Source organism: Giraffa tippelskirchi, chromosome 11, assembly GCF_054371585.1.
Source record: "Giraffa tippelskirchi isolate mGirTip1 chromosome 11, T2T-mGirTip1v1.2.pri, whole genome shotgun sequence".
Lineage (NCBI taxonomy): Eukaryota > Metazoa > Chordata > Mammalia > Artiodactyla > Giraffidae > Giraffa > Giraffa tippelskirchi.
In genome coordinates this window covers 90,376,188-90,393,821 of record NC_137285.1, presented here as the reverse complement: position 1 = coordinate 90,393,821, position 17,634 = coordinate 90,376,188, and the positions used below count along the sequence as shown (strand labels likewise).

General features: G+C 40.0%; 1 protein-coding gene across 1 annotated transcript in view; it reads right to left on the bottom strand.

Annotated features, from left to right (window-relative positions):
• Nucleotides 1–17,634, bottom strand: part of MAML2 (mastermind like transcriptional coactivator 2) — a 404,047-nt gene that overhangs the window by 272,155 nt on the left and 114,258 nt on the right. The gene's annotated exons all lie outside the window — the stretch shown is intronic.

Here is a 17,634-nt window from a genome sequence, read left to right as displayed (position 1 = left end):
CCAAAGTGTCCATTGCTCATCAGAACCTACAAGAATTGGCTGAAGAATCAGCGCCTGAGACCCCAGGCAGAGACTCCAAATTCCCAATCATCCAGAGAGAGAAAAGCACTGCCTGGGGATGGATAAGTGAGCCTCATTCACTCTCCCAGGTAAAGATTTCATTTTCTTATTTCTCTCTTGCTCTTCACTCCTCTAAACCTACACATCTAAGCCCCTGCACTGTGCATGTGATGAGCAGGGAAACTTCAACTGCCTCCGAGACTCGTTTCCTTAGTGGCATCAGCGTGGGGAGCCCTCCTGGGACCCTGGTCACCGCACACTTCCTGCCTGACTCTTTATTGACAATATGCTGCCTCTTTATTTTTCTCTCAGTCATCAGTGAGGAAGTTGCATAATTTAAAAGCTAAGTGGGACTCACTTTCTTGCAATCCGAAGTCATGCATGCTATTTTTTTTTTCCCTGACTGTAACTCCTTTGTAAATGCTGTGGAAAATGCTCTCCTAAATACAAAATGATTTTGTTTTTTTTGCATCCTGGAGTATGCATGAGATTGGATTTTTGATATTTGATTTCCAGTTTTACTAGAATCACTAGAGCAACTGGGGATATATATGTTAGAAAGCAAAATGCAAGTTGCAAGGATGTCCTCTGAGTTCCCTAGTGGCTTTTTTCAAAAATCACATTCAAAATCCTCTACATGAAAACAAAACTATTTGGGGGCATCCATTCATAAGCATAACATTTGCAAAACTGCAATATCTTGGGAGGCTCCTGTTGTGCCAAATTCATTTTTTTGCATTGGGACCCAGTGCCTTTCTCATAACAGGTATTCAAGGAACATTTGTTGAGCCAACCAAAGAACAAGTATTTTTTCAAGAAATATTTATTGAACACTTAGGAGATACATTGCCCTAAAGTCCTTTTGCAGTATAGAGTTATAATCACTATGGTCATTAATAAATAATGATTTCACCACAACATTGTTTATAATGCCGCCATCCAGCAAGCCAGTAACATCAACTCTGGGAGTCTGGGGGATACAGTTCTTAGCTTCTGGTTGTTTAGACTTAATGACAATTGACCTCATCATTGCCATTGTTACCCACAGAGAACAACATGTTGCCAAGTCCCCACCAATCTTGTTTCTATTGATTAATAAAGTCATTCCAAGCCCATCAAGACTCAGCGGCAGTCTGAAGCCTTTCCTCCTCTAGTGGTCGAGTTGGTTTTGTGAGCAAAGTCCCCATCCTGCAGCCTTCAGTGGGACCCGTCTGTTCTGTGTCCCCTGTCATTTTGGGAACAGTTCAACACTGCAGGGGCCAGGCTGACCCCGAGGTTAGAGACCCCACCTCTAAAACGATTACTCTGGGAAAAGCGGGAAATATTGTTTCAATTATAAGGCTAACACACGGACAGCCATGAACCACTTAAGAAGTTGCATAGTAGTTGACTTTAACCACAAAACCAAAATCACTATTTAGCAGTTCGCTTCTGCACAGTATATTGAAGATGGAGCAGCAGCTCAGTCAAGCTAGCCATTTGTTTCTTTATTTTGACTGTTCTCTGGTCCTGATTTTGCTATTAAAGATTTCTAAAGCCTCAGGGTACTTCAGCGTTGATAGAAAACAGCTCAATGCGCCCTGTTTGCAAATGCAAATAGAGAGCAAGGTCAGTACACTTCGGAGCAGGTCCCTTGTACACAAGGACTGAGAGGAGTTTCCAGAGCAGCTCCTCAGGTGTCTCCCTGCTCTGACTGTTTTCACTCCCCCTTTCCAATACATCACTCCCTCGTGCTTCACCTCATTTCCTCCCCGTTTCCGTCTCTACTTTGTCACCTATTCACTGAGACCCTTGCAATCTTTCATTTTCTCCGGGTAGGACCTGGCGGCTTTACTAAAACCAGATTATTTCACAAGGGGAAAAAGTTCACAGGTAAAGTCTTCACGCGGGCAGCCCCTACCCGCCACGCCCCCCGCCCTCCCACCCACTCCACCCCACAAGCCATCCAGCTGTCGCAAACCAAAGGGCGCTGAATCGCGTACAGGTGATGCTCGGGACCAGTCCCAGCCTTGCAGCCTGAGCCTTGTGCTTTGGAGAGCCACGGGGATCAAAAACACACACAAAAGAAATGTACTAGCAGACAGGTGGTCACTTGGAATGTGACACTCAGGGCGGCCCAAAGCCACTAGTCACGTAAACATCCTCTCTTGCTGAGGAGCAGTGTTCAGGCTCCGGGGGTGTGCTTCTCTGTATCTCCTGCTTTGCATCGTAGAAGCCCAGGGTGGCTTCCTTCTGAGGGTGGGAAGGGTCCTTCTGGCTTCTGATGCTGCCGAGGTCAGGGGACACTTTGGAGGGTGGGGAGATTTGGGCAGCGAAAGCACTCAGGTATGAAAAAGACAAATTAATTAACTTGTCAAGTCTTTCCTCTGGGCATGAATGCAAAAGGATATTGAGGGACCATTTCCCAGTAATGCTGACCTTCCATTTTGCTGCTTCTGTTTGTGTTCTGGTTCCTGGTTCCAGCAGTACCCCCTATTAGCAGGATATTCCCCACAGATGCGCACGTGGCAGAAGAGTATCTCATAATATTAAACAAGTCTTATTATCCTTGAAGTTAAACGAAGGGCTAGAAGTGACCTGTTTGATAGTCTTTGGCAATTAGCTCAACACCGATCAATAGACTTGCTCATAGTTTTATCTTTATAAAAATATTTCATAAGATTTCAGTTTCCTCCCACATAAAATTTCAGCTTCACTGAAACCATTTTAATTTAAAATCTACATTCATTCATTATACTCCAAATTTTACCTTTTGTTTAACAGAAAAGTAAAGATTTTAGAGGAAAAATAACTTTTGAGAACACGCAAAAATTTTACTTTGTCAGGTTTATGTTTAAGCTACACTTGTGATGAAAATTATGTCCACCTTGAATAAAATTACATTTTACTTTTAATACTTTAGAATTTAAAGTTTAGATCCTGACAGTCAGTAGAAAAAAGTTGCATAAAAATCTTTGCTATGACAAGAAGATTAGGATTTTGGCGTAATGAAGGCAATAAATGAATGTTATAGATCAACACATACTTTATTAATTGTGAATAACTTAGTTTTCTTATCATGGAAACATCGCCAACCCAAGAACAGAATATCCAGATGTGCACAACAATAACTAAATCCAGTCATTAGATCGTTTGTTGACTTTCAGTCCTACAAAAACCCTAGCTTTCCATATATTTTTTCACTTTGTCACTATAAACGTGTATGTCAAAGTAGGAAGACAGAATAGCTAACTGTTTGTTAGCCCGATTTATAATGTTTTAACGTTTAGACATATGGCTGTAGCCACCATCTGTCTTGCCTTGAGCCCCGCAAATGTAAGAGGCCAGGTCTGCTCAGTATTTTCTTTCTGAAGCTGTTCTCAGTAGTATTGGTCTTTTGAACTACCTCTTTATGGTCATTGGTGTAGCTGCAATAGGATTGGATTTTTCTCCCCAGGAACTTAATTACTGTATGTTCTCAATAGGTAATCTGTCTTACAGATAGGGACAAAAGAGGAAAAGACAAGAATACTAAGTTGTTTGGTCTCATAATCAGTTTACTAAAGTATTTTGTGACAGCCTATGTGTACTCTTCAATATACTTCCATATTTTATTTATAATATAGGAAAGAGTCATGTACACATGTTAGAAACATGATTCTGTGAAGTCAGACAATGCTGGATTTGAACTGTAACTCTGCCACTCACTCGCAGAGAAATTTATTTCAACTATTTAAGCCTTAATGTCTTGATCAATAAAACAGTGATGGAAATACACTCATAAGGTTGCACTGAAGACTAGAGATAATACACATAAAGTGCTTAGCAGATAGTAAATATAAATAAATAGTTTTTATAATTTCCACATGTTTTAATTCTTAAAATATTAGTATGTTCATTCATTTAATAATCCTCCTGTTCAAAATCCTTTGGGTGGTTACCAGAGGAGAGTGGGGTTCGGAGGTGGGCAAAATGGATGAAGGAGGTCAACTTCATGGTGATGGTTGGTAACGAGACTTGTGATCGTGATCACTTTGTAGTGTATAAAGATGCCAAATATACTACTGTACACAGTGCTAGTGGTAAGGACCTGCCTGCCTAAGCAGGAGATGTAAGGGTGCGGGTTTGATCCTTAGGTCAGGAAGATTCCCCTGGAGAAGGGCATGGCAACCCATTCCAGTATTCTTGCCTGGAGAATCCCATGGACACAGGAGCCTGGCAGGATACAGTCCACAGGATCGCAAAGAATTGGACATGACTGAAGCGACTTACGGAGAAGGCGATGGCACCCCACTCCAGTACTCTCACCTGGAAAATCCCAGGGACAGAGAAGCCTGGTGGGCTGCTGTCTATGGGGTCGCACAGTCGGACATGACTGAAGCGACTTAGAAGCAGCAGCAGCAGAAGTGACTTAGCATGCATACCTTAAACTTACATGGTTTAAAAAAACCCCAAGCCCAATCAAACAACCTTTTCATAGCTTTCCACTGCCCAAAGTATTCCTTCTCATGGCATTCAACTGCTCTAATTTGTCCTTCCATCCCTAAACTCCAGCCTTCCTCCCACCCCAAGACAACTCTCCCAGGAGATCTATTCCTTCCTGCCTCTATGATTTTACTATCATGATTCCATCTATTTGGATGGCCCTTCATCTTCCATGGCATACAACTCTCCCAGGAGATCTATTCCTTCCTGCCTCTATGATTTTACTATCATGATTCCATCTATTTGGATGGCCCTTCATCTTCCAAGGGTCAGTTCAAGTGGCACTGCTTGTAAGAAGTCTTCCCATTTTCCAATTTCAATTAAATTTTTTCTCCTTGTGTTCCTATAGCACTATCTCTGTAGCTCTGTTAGAAAACTCATTTCAGTGAGCTTGGCATTACATCGAGTTTTGGTATGCATCCATCATCTCTGCCCCACTATCCACTTCTTCAGGTTAGATTGTGTCTTTTTACCTCTGCACCCATGCCTGTTCTCTTCCCATTGCATGTAAGTAACACAGTACTTGGTACAAAGTAGGTGCTCTTTATTTTTCAAAATCTGAACTTATTGACATCAACTTCAGAGAAATAGAATACAATAGAATGAAAAAGTAAAAACAAAGATTATTATTCAGATTCTTCAAGTACTGGTTATTCTTGGTCTCATGGTTATGAGTTTTCTTGTTGTTTGTTTTTTAAATGGCATTACTTCTACCTCAAAACAGTTCACTGATTTCCAGGAAAAGCACTTTGTCTAAAAGCACTTCTTATTGACAAAGGGAACATTGTGATGTACTGTACCACTTAAAAAAACATGTAATTTATGTTAATATATTGGAAAGATTTCAATATGTGGATATTTCAGTGGTTTCCAATGTCCACAAATTCTTTGATATTCCTTCCTTCCAAGGCAGGACCTAGTGACTTACTTCTCTTCTGAGAAATAGAATAAAGTAGAAGTGATAGTATGCAACTTGGGCAATTAGATCATAAAAATGATCTCTCATGGATCACTCCCTCTGGGGGAAGCCAGCTGCTATGTCGTGAGGACAATCTAGCTGTTCTATGAAAGGCCCACGTGGTAGGGTCTCCTGCCAACAGCCACACGAGTGGGCTTAGATCCTCCAGCCCTATTTGAGCTTTCAGATGACTGGAGTCCCAACAGCCCGCCTGGCTGCAGTCTTATGAGAGACCCTGAGGCAGAACCACCCAGCTAAGTTGCTCTCAGATTCCCAACTCTCAGAAACTGTGAGATAATAAACGTCAGTTGCTTTAAGGTGCTAAATTTTGAGAAAACTCATTATTCATGATAGATAACTGATACAGATGGTATAGAAACATTACTTGCATGCTCACTGTAGATATTCATAGTTTAACATCTATGGTCATTAATTTCTGAAAGTGGTGAAAAAATTCGCAGCAGTTACCTAAAGTCATGGTCTGGAACCCACTTTGTACTATCTGCAGTGCATTCGGTCAACGAATTACATTATAAATATGTATGAAGGTGTCTGCTATTGGGCAGTCACTATTTTAAGTCTTGGAAACACAAAGACAAATCAGGTAAGGTACATGTTTTTAAAGGCTCTAAATTCCAGTGTTCTCTACCATCTTACCCACCACAAATAATAAAAGAACTGCCACCTACTTGAATGGAAAACTATTTAAGAATTATTTTGTGTAACAGAGAAAGAATACAGGTGGAATTCAAGAAAAGGCTCTGGGCCAACTATGATTTTAGCAGGTAGGCCCCACACAACGTCAGGCCTGACAAATAGCTTCAGGCTTTTAAATCAAGGACAGTTGTCTCAGGGTGTGTGACAAATGGAAGTTTGATAAATGGTCTGTCTATCACACAGAAGAACAATCACTGTCAATAACACCATCCTCAGGGATGAAGGACAGTGACATCAATGGCAGGGAAAATATTCCATTACTAAAACAGTCCCTAATTAATACTAATCTGTTCCTTGGAAAAGCTGCTTTAGTGGAAAGATTCCCCACCCCCCACCCCTGCGTCGCCCTATGCCGAACTGCTGAGCATTAATTTGGAAAATTTCCCATTTACTTTCAAGAAATATTAAAAAGCTTCACTTAGCAAAAATTAAAAATGAATCTATTTCTTAGCTCACATAATATATAAAGATGAGATTTTTTTTTTTACAGGCAGTATCAATTCCTAATTGAGCATATCAGTTAAAAGCAACTACATTCTATTACTATCTGAATTGACATTTACTATTCCTTCTTCCTCTTTATCATAAAAATGCATGTATTAAGTACCCAACTGCATGTAATCTTAGGAACTGTAACACAACAACAACGACAGATGTAGCTCTTGCTTCCCTAAAAGCTTGAGCAGCCCATCAGATAAAATTAGCAGAAAGCAAATAAAAAATACATAAAGGACAGTGAGAGTATTTTCATATCAATTCATTTGGGGAAACAGTAAGAAATCTTAGGTTCAGCTGAAGACTATGAAGCACCTTGAAAGTGACATTCTCACTGCCATTCACATTACCTGTGGACAAGCATTCACACACTGAGTCAAGCTCTCTTCAGCCTCAGGGCTCTAGTACTTCCTACTTTGCATGTTTTCCTCTCTGCCTGGTTTTCAGCCTTTAATCTTTCAGATTTAAAAGCATGTTAACAAACATACGGATACCAAGGGGGGAATGAGATGAATTGGGAGATTGAGATTGACACACTAGACTATTATTGATACCATGCATAAAACAGACAACTCATCAACCCTGAATATTCATTGGAAGGACTGCTGTTGAAGCTGAAGCTCCAGGACTTTGGCACCTGATGCAAAGGGCCGACTCATTTGAAAAGACCCTGATGCTGGGAAAGATTGAGGGCAGGAGGAGAAGGGGACGGCAGAGGATGAGATGGTTGGATGGCATCACTGACTCAATGGATATGAATTTGAGTAAACTCTGGGAGATAGTGAAGGACAAGGAATCCTGGTGTGCTGCAGTCCATGGGTTGTAAAAGAGTCAGACACGACTGAGCAACCGAACACCACCACCACCAATGAGAATGTACTGTATGGCACAGGGAACTCGACTCAGGGCTCTGTGGTGACCTCAATGGGAAGGAAATCCCAAAAAGAAGGGATATATGTATATGCATAGCTGATTCACTTAGCTGTACAGTAGAAACTAACACAAAATTATAAAGCAACTATGAATCAATAAAAATGTAAAAATAATAGTAATAATTAAAAAAAAGAGCATGTGTCTCTTCCTCTGAAGTGCTCCTTAACTTCCCCTAAATAATATCACATATTCTTAGTACACATCCCTTTCCTTAACCTTATTTATTATGGTTCACGGCTCCCTTAATAACAAAGATACGCTCATCTTCATACCTAGGCATTCTCTGTCCCCATCAACTTTTCTTACTATTACTTGTCACAGATTACAGCTCTTTATTTATATCATTATTTCATACAGACATGAGATAAGTTTCAGGCAGTACGGGGAGGAGGGGTGTCTCTTTTCTTCTCTTCTAGTGCCTGGCACATTGTAGGTACGTAAAACAGATGTGAATACGTGAAAAAATGAATAAGCGAGCAGTGCAGTGAGTGTTCAGAGCCTGAGCGCTCAAGTTAAACATACTTGGGTACAACCCAAGTTCTTACTATCCAGTTATGTGACCTTTGGCATGCGTTTTTCCTCTCTAAGATTCAGTTTCCTCATGGGTAAAATGGAGACAATAATAGTTTCCTCACACGGCTGTCATGAGCTTGAGAAAATGCATACAGTGAATGTAGTTAGTTTGAAACCTGGCACAGAATAAGCACTTAGTAGGTTACTGTTGTTGTTGCTGTTGTTGTCATAACTGCTTCTGGTTCTACCTCCAGCCGTGGAATGAAATCACGATGAACTTAATTCTCCAGTTTTCCCCTCTTGGTCAGTAGGGTAGGGGAGAAAGGACTCCTTGCTGAGCTTCTGGTCAGCCTAGTCTTGGTCACTTGTGGCTTCCTGTCACCTCAGCTGCCTGGCTCTCTCCCAGCGGCCTCAGCTAACTTCACCCACCCCTCCCTGTAATCTCTGGGCTGCATTTTCATTTTCCTACAAGTCTTTCTAGACCCACTTCTTTCATGTACTTGCTTTTATCTTTTGTGACAGCGCCCAGTTCCTAGGACCTGGCATAGTTTCTCTGAAGGGAAATGAATTCACCTTCGAAAATAATTCCACTTTTTTGACTTCCAAACACTGTCCCCAGACCAACCGCGTACCCCCTGACTTTCAGGATGACTTCCTGCCCCAGTTAGGAGAGTGTCTGGCAAGAAAATGGATGGCTACTGTCCCCCTGTCCCTTGGGACATTTTAGCTTTGGGGACAAACAAGTTCAGTCACTGATGCTGAGGAAGGCCTCATGCAAAGAGAGCTCGCTTGCTCAGTCAGCCGGACCAGACCAGACCAGACAAGCCTGATTTGCCTCAAGGTCCTGGCTCTCGGACCCTCGCTGTATTTATAAGTCTTAACAGTGTAACTGTGAATTCCATTCGGGTGATGCTGCTTCTGGCTGGCACAAGGCCACAGTTTCCCGTCGTTCACAAGCAATTTTGAGGCCTGCTGATATGGGCATAGAAACCACTGGGGCTCTTTTATGTAACCGTGTGTATGCATTCTCTTGTTAAAGTTGTTTGGGATATCTTTAAAATTTATTAAATATTTTCTGAAAATATGGCTACTTCCAGTTGGAAAAAAAGAAAAAAAGTGTTTTCTCTTCTTTCACCTCCCAAGATATTGCTTTGCAGTATTTCCTATAAAAATAAAGAGCTTTTTACTGAGCTCAGGATTTAAACAAAGACAAAGAAAAAGCAGTTTCTAAGCAGAAAAATGCAACAAAGACTTTACTTCTTACCAAATAACTTAAGAATGTCTGAACAAAAACATCCCAAAACCTGGCTAGTGCCAGAATTTCTCAGATAAGTAAGAGAGGAGAAAAACACAAATTCAACCCCAAAGCACCAAGAGATCTATTAATGGCAAAAAGAAAGCAACACGCAGTTGAAAAAGCTGTTAAATACTTAAAGAATTGAATTCTATTTCCTAGAAAGAGCAGTTATACCTCAGAGAGTTTCTCAATGTTCTTTTGTTGGAAGCAGTTGGGAAAAATCCTACAGGGGTCTACCTCTTCCTCCAGGAAGCTTTCTGCGACCCCAGGAGCTGCAGCCTTCCTCTGGATCACCACTCTCTTCTTAGAGGCTCCTTTACCCCATAATGCTTGTGCATCACGTTGTAAAGCATTTCCCATGGTTTAGTCCCTTTTTTGTGACCCCATAGATTGTATCCCACAAGGATCCTCTGTCCATAGGATTTCCCAGGCAAGAATACTGGAGGGTGTAGCCATTCCCTTCTCCAGGGAATCTTCCAGACTCAGGGAGCTAACCTGAATCTCCTGCACTGCAGGTGGATTTTTAAATTCTGAGCCACCTGGGAAGCCCAAAGCATTGCTCATTGTGTATCTATAGTCTTTCCATCTAGCCTGTCAGCAGCCTGGGTGTAGAATATAGACTTCTATTCACATTACTCCTACAGCACCTACCAAGATGTCTTGAGCACAAGAGATCAATAAATATGAACTGATTAACTCACTTAAGAATTCACAAATATTTTCTTTAAACTTATAAGCAATACAAATAGGAAAGAGTGCTTCACTCCATTATACCAGGAAAAAAAAGTAGAATCTGCTGCTCCAGAAATTTTAACTTATTTGGGGTATAAATTTTTGGAGAAACTGTGGAATTTGGGGGCTAGAAAGAAATATAACCACTTGGTGTCTACTTTCATATAACATTCTACCTTGCAAAATCAAAGCTAGATATAAAAGGCAGAAAAGTGGATGTGGATACAGAAAACACAAATTTATTTGCTGTATTTTGGTATCCTAGAATCAGAGAAATCTTCTCTTAAAAAGGAAAGTGTTATATTTAGGATCGAATGTTATTCTTATCAGCAGTTGGCAAGTTTTCAAAATTGTTATCCCCAATAGGATAATGTGAAAATTGAAACAGCTTTAAAAAACACTTTTAATGAAATCTGGTTTGATTAATGAAAGATTTTCTACCATATGACTGTCCTTTGGTCCATTTTTAGAAAGAAAATCTTGTGCTCTTTAGAATATGGATATGATAACATTTGTGCAAAAATTTCCAGTTTACAAAAATACATCAAAGTGCATTAAAATATTCTTTCAAACATTTATACATTTTATCTTACAAATATATATATTTATATATACTAGTACATATTGATTCTCAGTTTAAAAGCATTATTTCACTTAATGCTCTTTTAATGATTTATACATATGTTCTTTTGATGATTTATGCATATTTCTTTTAAATTTGGGAAACTGAAGTAGCTAACATGTTGGAAGAACAGCACTGCATCTCATTTATTTTATGGCATCCTATCTGCTGAGATTAAGACCAGATTATACTAGCTGTCTTTCTTCAAATGAGTAAGTGAGTACACTGAGATTTAATTATTTACTAAGGAGTATAAAGGGACAACTGCCTCTTGGATTTTCTGATTTTCAAGACTGCTAGCATCAGAATACGATGGTTCTGTCTTGGCCAATCTGAGATTTACAGAGTCATCGGGTTCTCTGACTTCATTCATGTATATTTTTGAGGATGGCTGACAGGAAATGAGCTGATACTAAGCTTAATATGTTGTGATGTCTATAGAATAGATGTGACACTTGCCTGGCTAATTAATGCCTACCTCTCTACCCAGATGGAGGCTTTGTAAGACATCATCATATTCACTCCTGCACTTCCTTCCTTATTTAATGTTTTCATGGTCACATGAGATCACCAAATGCTCAGGTCCTGAGCTACATTTCCATGTTTAGTAAATCAGGAAATAGTGAAAGACGTGTTTTGTGACTTTCATTCCAAACTTAGGTTAGGCATGAGTATTTAATGGCAAGTGAATGGAATGAATGAGAAAGATGTCAAGATTTTAAAATCTGAATTGATATCCAAGACAATTTACAATAAAAACTGCCTGTGTAAGGAATTTTAATCAACATAGTTTTCCTCTCAATGAAAACTCTCCTGATTCTCACAAGTAAAATCAATTATTTGCTCTTTTATGTCCCACCATTATTCTCATCATGGCACCCAAACCATGTGACTGTACTTGTTTTACACACTTGTCTTTTAAATATGAAGTTACTAAGGAAAGGCATTGTGTTTTACTCATCTCTGAATCCCTATTAACTTCAAAAATGCTGGAACATAGTGGATACTAAATATGTTTGCTTCCTAAACACTGAATAAATAAATGTTTGTGCAGTCAGTGCCATGAAGGATTCTGTACCGGAGCTGGGAGATGATTGATCACTCAATATTTAGTGGTACCTACTATAGGAGGTAGAAGAAGGCAACAATGAGATGTACACCCAAGGAATCAGAAATGACAGAAATGAGATCTCCCTACATATAACGGGAAATCTCTGCTCTGCTCAGAGCAGAGATGAAAAAAAAAAAAATCAAATTCAAGAGACTAAGACCTGACTGGAAACTAACCAAGTCTATTTAAAGTCTTTAGAAAAAATTTGCTAGTAGGAAAGAAGGTTGGTTGCTCATACATAGGGTCATTGAGAAAGTCACAGAGTAACCATTCATACAAGCACTGTCTCGAGTTCAAGCTTATCCCACCAAAGGTCACTACCTTTCCAATTCTGTGTGCAGGCTTATCCTTATGGTAAAAACATGCCACCAGTCTTAGAACCAGTCATTAGTCCTTTGTTCTAATCCCTTGAACACTCAAATAATTTGACTAACCACGTTTGCCTTGATTCCGTGTTCACCAGGAGTTCTGATGGCTACAATGGAACTCACATAGCTCTCTCAGAGATAGATGATGCTTTCACCTGAGGACTTGAGTGTCTGGTTAGCCTAGTTTTCATGTTGAAAACGAATAAACCAACGTTCTAATCAGCTTCCGACAATCAGGTGAAGGTGAGTTTGCCTTAGTTGATGTAGCAACACATGGTATACTGACATTCAAGTCATCAGGCTTGTGGGTCTGAGGGCCAGAGTTTAATTTTAACCAACCCTCCAAGGTGATTCCTCCCTGTGGGTACTTGTGGCCCTCCCTAGCATCACATCTCACTGATATGACTCTCATGAGTCCCCATGAGCCATTTGCCTTTTCTTGAAATGGCTGCACAGATGATATGCTTCTTACTATGCTTTAAACCACCAGAGAGTGATCCAAAGTAACATATAATTAAGTGAGAAATTGTTTGGCACAAACTGAAAGTGCTATACAAATTCCAAAAGAGTAAAGATCCTTGTGGTGGGCAATTATCCAAGGAAAGATCTCTAAAGATCTATGGTCCTAAGATAGGGACTTGAGGTCTGGGTAGGATGTAAGTGGGTGGAAAGGAGAGGAAGGGAATTTCTAACAGGGGGACATAGGTCCACAGATGTAGGGGCCAGAAGGCTTGGGTCACATTATTGGAGTATTAGAATTAGAGATTGGTCAACATGCCCTCTCTTTACCCCCTTATAATAAGTCCTGGAGAGAGATGAGAAAAGAAATAAATGTCTTATTTAAGCTTTGAACTGTAGACATTAATAAAACAAAATAAAATGAAACCCAATGTCTTAGTATGTGCCTAGTTTCCGAAGAAGGATGAAAAAAAGTGAAAGTGTTAGTGGTTCAGTTGTGTCCAACTCTTCACAACCTCATTCACTACAGCCCACCAGGCTCCTCTATCATGGAAGTCTCCAGGCAAGAATACTGGAGTGGGTAAGCCATTCCCTTCTTTAGGGGTCTTCACAACCAGGGATCAAACCTGGGTCTCCTGCATTTCAGGCAGATTCTTATTGCCTGTGTCACCAGGGAAGCCCCCTCAGAAGGATATTAACCTCTTAATAATTTGCTCGTATAGACTAATTTTTTTAATACCATCAATTATGCAATGAGAACATTTACATGAACTTTTAAGGCAAACTGAAGAGAAAAAAAGTAATATTCACTAGCAAAAGAAAAGCGAGTTTGAATAGTCGGGTTATTTATCATCCCAAATTCACTTTAGAGACCAACACGACCACAGGAAATGAGTGAGGCATTATGGTAATTAATTCCTAATAAAAGGAACATTAAAATAGATAACTTTCCTTTTAATTACCCCCCAAATAATTGTTACACATAGATAAAACTATTATCTTTGAAAATGAAACACTCATAGTGAGGGAAAGTTAGATATGTAAATGCTTTCCTCCATTCTTTATAAATAATGCCGAAGTAAAGAAGAAAATGAAAAAGAACTAAAATTACATTCTCCCAGATCAACCTTGATTCACAGTTTTTAAAGGTTATACTCCATTTACGGTTATTATACAATATTGGCTATTCCCCATGCTGTATTCTATATCCTTGTATCTTATTTTATACCTAATAGTTTGTACCTCTTAATCTCCTTCCCTATACTGCCCCTCCCTGTCCCCTCTTTCCACTGGTAACCACTAGTTTATTCCATATCTGTGAGTCTGCTTCTTTTTTGTTATATTCACTAGCTGGTTGTATTTTGTGTAGATTCCACATATAAGTGGTATAGTATTTATCTTTCTCTGTCATACTTATTTCACTTAGCATCATCAGGCCAGTTATTGTTAGAGATGTAGGTAATCCCTCTGATTTGCCTCCTAAAGATCTCTATTTCTGTCTCTCCTTCTCTCCCTTTGTCTTTTTCTCTCTCTCTCACACATACACACATACACACTCGTTTACACACACAAGCAAACTTAAGAAACTTCAACATTTCTCTGTTCCAAGAGAAATATTACTTAAAAATATAAGGATATTTTAGAAAAACTTCATTTTAATTTCTTAACTGCTATTAAACTGGAAAACTCTTTGGAATCCTGTTTCTGAAAAGCATATTTTTAAAATTTATTTACTTTTAATTGAAAAAGAGATTTTTAAAGAGATTACTCAAGTTAACAAAATCCAACAGTGACAATAGAAGTCCTCTGTGATGAGTGGATTTAACTTCTGAAAGGCATATGGAAACATAAATTTTCCACATTTAAGTGGAACAATAGTGACATAAGGACAATCCTGAAGAATGACTCTTCAACACTGAAATTCTCACAACCTTTTCTCAGGAAAGCTATAAAAAGAGTCAGTTTTGCCCAAGTCAGAGCAATTTTATCTAACTAATTGTACCCTCTGGACCTTTGAAAAACTGACATTCTCCATGACAGATCAAATTTGGATGTGGCTCATAAAGAAGCTCCCAAGGAGACTTTCATGCTTATTTTCCTCCTTAAGATCTAGAGCAAAGGTTGGCAAACCATGGCCTGAGGACCAAATGTGGCCCACTGACTGATTTTGTAAATAAAGTTTTATTAGAACACAGACACACTCTTGTTTACATATTGTCTCTGGGGCCACTTTCAGGTACAGGGACAGAGCTGAGTGGTTCTGACAGTAACCATGTGGCTCACAATGCCTAAACTATTTGCTCTCTGTTCCTTTACAGAGCAAAGTTTTCTGTCTCCTGACCTGGAGGAATCTGTATCCCTTCTTTAGACTGAAAGTCAAGATACCTGGATTTTAAACTGCATTCTGCCAGTAAGCCTCTATCCGACTTTGGGCAAGTAGTTACTTCCCTCAAGGTTGAGTTTTTATCTATAAAAGATGGAGAGTTAGTCCACGTGATCATCTATTCCTTATTAATTCCCTCTAAATTTCTATGTGCCTACGGTTAAGAGCTTTCCTCATTGTATGATATTTTAAAGAAATCCAAATCAGTTTAAAAAGAAGCCTTTCTTCAAAACCCAAGTTTACAGTGAAATGTTTCCCATCATTTCAAGCATTTAACAACCAAGTGATGATACCCCCTTGCTACCGTATCACGGACATGCCAGAAAGCTGCAGATTAGAGCTGGAAAGAGAATGTAAACAGCAATAAAATCTGTTTCAGACACGGCAGCACATCTGGCCCACACTTTCCTAGAACAGATGCACCATACTGCTTGTGCCAGAGATGAATGCTCTTTTCTGTCGTGTGTTTGGTAAGTGAGCATCCTGTCTCTGCTGCCACTTTGGAATCCTGAGGGAAATGGCAGGAGGCCTCACACCAAAAAAGCACTTTGCACTGATTACCAAAGCAAAATGTCTTTGTTTCAGTAGGAAGGAGGCTGTGCACTATGCGAACTTGAATGCTACGGGCATATTCTACATTACACAATTTCTCTCTAGACACACGACAGAAGGCTACAAAATTAACGAAATGATGCTACAGCAGGAATAGTCTCCTTCCTTCCAAAACTGCCCCAACAACTAAATGAACTTTTGTGACTGCTGTCTTTACAGAATAAAACACATGCGATATTATCCTAAAACCCAAAACACCCGAAGTGCTCGAAATCGAGAGCAGAAAAGGCACCAGATCTCGACGCTAATGGCTATGATTTTAAAACCAGCAAGCCCGTTATCTTCAAAATAAACACTTCTCTCCCATTTCTTTTCTGCCTGGAAAATAAAGGTGTTGGCAGGTATCATTGCATCTCTGAACCAGAAATGATCGGTTCTTGGTCTCCATAGCAGGAGATTTTGAATAAGAACGAGTATATATGGAATTCAAAAAGCATAATGAATGCTCACTCTGAAACACTGTATTTCGAAACATGAAGAAGTACTTAACAAATGAGAGAGCTTTCCCAAACCCAAATAACCCTGAATAACAGAGCTTGGTTACCAACATCTCATTCATATCTTCTAAGGGATACAGCCCAAGGTGGCACTAGTGGTAAAGAATCTACCTGCCAATGCAGGGGACACAAGAGATATAGGTTCGATCCCTGGGTCGGGATGATCCCCTGGGTCAGGCAGTGGCAACCCACTCCAGCATTCTTGCCTGGAAATCCCATGGACAGAGGAGCCTAGAGGGCTACAGTCCACGGGGGTCACAAAGAGTCAGACACGACTGAGCGCACACACACACACACAAGTGATACTGCGTTCTCTGCATTTAGCACACATTTACCACACAGGATAGACCTTTAGCTGGCACCTTTGTTTTCTGTAGTGCCTTTCTTTGCAAGAAAAAGACACTAGTGCACCATCCATCATTTCTGCTAGATCATCTTCCCAAATCCCCGAGAACAGCACTATCGGCTTTTCTCTCTCTCTCTTACAGAGAAACCTCTGAACTGGATGCTAATATTTTGCAGACCAAGCATGAGCCAAAATGGATTAAAAAATCTAAGCTGGTATATCTGCATCAGTCTAAGGAGTTTTCAAAGGAAGAACTGCAGCGTTAAGCTGATTAGCGGAGCTGCGGCTCTCCCTTGCCCCCGCCCCTCCCCCAGCCCTGTATTTTACTTTACCTTCACTTCTTGGCCAGTCAGTACTTTTCTCATCCGCTCAGATCCTGCTTAAGTCCCATCTCTGTGATCACACTTCTCTCCAGCCCTCACGATGCTTTAAACATAGAAGAGGCTTATAAATACTGTTGGTTTGTTTTGAGAGTCTTCCTAGATGGCCTCAGCCCATGTTGATCTCTACCTTCCTGAACGCCTTTGAGTTTACTGTCTCCCCCACACTGTAAACACCTTATTATTCTCAGCACGGAGTCTGGCCCTCATAACACATTTCATGTCTTCGTTACAACTGGTTCATGTGAGTTGTTTTTCTTTCTCCAATGAGATTGTCAGCTCCCGATGGATAAAGCTGTTTTCCATAGTATCTAGTGAACTGTTAGGCACACAGAAAACATCCCATAAACACTTTTTTCTCCCCAATCCATAACAGCAGTTTTCATATAGCTTGAAAGCTTATGTAGCTTGCCAGTTGTATTGCGGGTGACTACAGGTCAAACTTTTATATCAGAAACAGCAGTAAGGTCATACAGTGGAAACCCCCAAATGGGATAATTTTAATAAATATATATATGGAATGCCAGGGCCAAATGAAAGGGCCCGTTTCAGTCATGACCTGCAGTGTGGACTATCTAAATTCACAAGAAAAGAGCTAAGTAAATGAAGAAGGAGACGTAGAGAGAATAAATAGAAAGGGTATGAAATTTAACTAACTGATCAAGTACAGGCCAAAGCACTTACAAA